Source organism: Rhagoletis pomonella, unplaced genomic scaffold (genome assembly GCF_013731165.1).
Source record: "Rhagoletis pomonella isolate Grant_MI unplaced genomic scaffold, Rhpom_1.0 Rhpom_scaffold_00002, whole genome shotgun sequence".
NCBI classification, from domain to species: domain Eukaryota; kingdom Metazoa; phylum Arthropoda; class Insecta; order Diptera; family Tephritidae; genus Rhagoletis; species Rhagoletis pomonella.
Window position 1 is genome coordinate 59,412,616 of NW_023458556.1, and position 3,367 is coordinate 59,415,982.

Genomic DNA, 3,367 nt, shown 5'->3' on the forward strand with positions numbered 1-3,367 from the left:
AAACAAAAAAAAAATGGCGTTTTGAATTTTTGGAATTCAGATAAGTATCTAAGTAAAACTATTTCTTCAAATGTCAACATAGTACAGTTTTATAGCCTATTTCCACCAAAAGCTTAACTGCAATTAGGAGTTCAGTTAAGTACCAAAAATTTTAGCATGGATTGATCAGCAAGATTTATTTATAAATTTTTCCTTTTTTTGCTTTGCTTCTACTTAATATGAGCAATTACCTCCTTCGAGTTGTAATCACCTTTTTGCCATAGGCGGAAACTGCAGTAATAGTCTTAAGAGCTAGCAACGTTTTCGAGCAGGAATTTCAGGTCAGCTGGTTTTTTGATATGACATCTCTTTCACTCCCTCGGTTAGCGTGGGGGCCATCCGGCAGGCGGTAATGTTTGCGTTGGCTAGTGCGCATCGTATCTTTACAGTTAAAAATGCTAATTTTTTAAGTCATTTTAGTAAGGCTAATTTTATTTTTATTGGCTTTAACTAACTTCTAGAAACATAGATTTATTATTGTCAGACATGTCCGTTCTTGCTTACTTTGTGCCAGACGTCATTTTTTATAAAAAAAAATTTATTTTTCAAATCCTTTTTAGTAAAGCTCAAAATTGAATATGATGTTGGTTAAGTACTAATGAATCTAAAATTAATATGCCAGACATTAATTCGGTTGCTAAAGCAAGATCCAGATCGATTTAGAGCTGAAAAGAATTACGCTGGTAGTGAGGGAGATGGTAGCAAAATAGTGAATTTTCATGGGATTTTAGTATGGCAACTGGAAACTATAACTACTTATCTAACGTTATAACACGAATCTTATTATTGGAATATCAAAAATTAATATCTTTTTTTTTCAAATACATACGTTAAGGCAAATAAAAACTTAAAACATTTCAAAAAACATCAACTTCTATAGTGTCGGAATAGAGCAAGGGAAAACACACAAACATTTTTATATTTATAACATTATCATAACATTTTTATATTCATAACACTATCATAACATTTTTATATTTAAGCACTGGTATACAACGAATTTAGCAGCGGTTGCCACTATCCAATTCCCATGCAGAATCGCTTGCTGATTCCGAAATTAAGTATTTTTTCCATATATAAGTTTTCGAGATATTTGCAATTTACCGTTATTCAGCTTAAAAAAAATGGTTCCACTTAATCACGTATATCTTATACGAAATGTAGCAAATGAAATGCAGAAAACTCCCTATAAACAGTATATATACATGTACGTACATCAGTTTTTTATAAACTTTATATCCTTTGGAAAATTTATTAATCAATCCAGATTTTTAATTTGTTTATGAAAAAATAAAAAGAAATCCAAATTTAACAGGGAAAAACTTTAGTATTTTTTCTAAATTTTTTTCATTTGTATTAAAGCCTGTTCCTTAACAAAAAAAGCATGCTGCTGACGAAGAAAGTCGATAGATATGTGAATAAAAAAGATGTGAAATGTCATATGAAAATGTGTCTACACAATAGTACATGGCGTATGAGTAACATTCTTTACTGCTCATATGTATTTCATACTTTTTTTTTATTTATCCACCGATTTTCTTCTTTTCAAATTACAGTAGACGCTCACAAATTAGAACCACTTTGTTTTTAGGGTGATTCTAATTTCTGAAAAATTCTAATTCCTGGACGTTTTTTTATTTCAATAAAACCTTAAAATTTAAGTCAATTTGCATTGAAAAACTACAATGAAATTTTGTCTTACTAAATTTTATTCATAAAAACGAGAAAACATAAGGTAACAATCCAATATACATATATGTATTTATGCGCTAAGTCAAAAAAAGGTCCAAAAAACAAAAACTCCAATTACAGTAAATATATTTTTTTTTATCAAAAATACATAAGAGATCGATAAATATACATTAAAACAGCCAAAAATTAATCAAAAACTTCGTAACTAATTTGCAGGCATGTAGTCTGTTATTGCTGTTTGCTTCTTCCTTTTATTTGTTTCTGCAATAACAATCTCATTGCGAAGAGCTAGCAGATTGCTTGTGTGCTTTGCGGAAAACGATTCACTATAAGTACACCATTTTATTAAATTATTGACGCTTTCAATGGCTGTAGAAGTCGAGGCAACTGGTAAGACCTCCCGGTCATCAAATTCGCTGCTACCTGAAGACTCATCATCGCTATTGAGATCATGTGCAGGGTCGTCATCAAGCACATCATTGTTCCATATTTCAATTTCTGGTATGCTAATGTTATTAGTTGGCTCTATTTCTGTTAAAAGTGCTTGAGCTGCCTGAAGAGCTCCATTGCAGTCTTGATCTTTTTGCAGTAGCTGTGCTAGTGGCACATCATCGTCATCACTTTCATACTGATCAGAGTCCCAGTTGTTCAACTTTGACCAGGACTTTTTTATTACTCTTTCTGGAACATCATACCAAGCTTGCTTTAATAGCATGATTGCATTTCGAATTGAAAAGGATTTCAAGCGAACCTTGAGGTCACCTCCTTCAGCAATTAATTGAGAAAGAAGCATACTTCTGTAGTTTAGCTTGGTTAACTTAATAGGATTCTGATCCATTGGTTGTAAAGTTGCTGTTACATTTGGTGGAAAGAAAAATGCAATTATATTTCCATCGTCGCTTTGAAGTTTCTCAATTGGTGCATGAGCAGAGCAGTTGTCAATTAGCAAAATTGCCTTCGGAGGCAAATTATTTTCCTGAGAGAAACGAATCACCTGTGAATTGAAAATATTTTGGAATTACTGAACCTAAAAACAAAGTTTTTTCTTACCTCATGAATAAATATCTTGTGAAACCAATCATGAAAAATCCGAGATGTCATCCAAGCATTTTTTGAAAAGTTGTAATGGAGTGGATTATTGAATCCTTGGAAACTTCTTGGTTTTTTTGCTTTTCCAATTACTAATGGCATTAATTTATGTGATCCATCAGCATTTACACCAAGTAACACTGAAATTCGTTCCTTCTGGATTTTATACCCGGGGGCGGTTTTCTCGAAAAGAGAGACGTATGTTTTGTCAGGTAAACAACGGTAAAATAATCCGGTTTCATCTACATTATATATTTGTGACTCCATTAGCCCCATCTCATCGACTTTTGCACGAAATCTGTGAATAAACGGGGTGACTGAAGCAACATCACTAGAGAGAATCTCGCCACAAATTTTTAAAAAACGTATTCCGTGTCGTTTTTTAAATTTGCTAAACCATCCATCACTTGCGCTAAATGTACTTTCATCTTTATCGAGATATTCCACTTTGAATATTTGTTTGGCTTTCTCCTTTAGTATTGGCCCAGTTAATGTACACTTTTTTTCGCGTTGATTTAAAAACCACTTATAAAGACTTGCTTCCATT

General features: G+C 32.3%; 2 protein-coding genes across 3 annotated transcripts in view; both read right to left on the reverse strand.

The window, feature by feature from the left end:
• LOC118733892 (myb-like protein P) overlaps nt 1-3,367 on the reverse strand; it is a 322,500-nt gene that overhangs the window by 171,495 nt on the left and 147,638 nt on the right. The gene's annotated exons all lie outside the window — the stretch shown is intronic.
• LOC118733893 (poly(ADP-ribose) glycohydrolase) overlaps nt 1-3,367 on the reverse strand; it is a 31,469-nt gene that overhangs the window by 27,478 nt on the left and 624 nt on the right. The window lies entirely within an intron of this gene.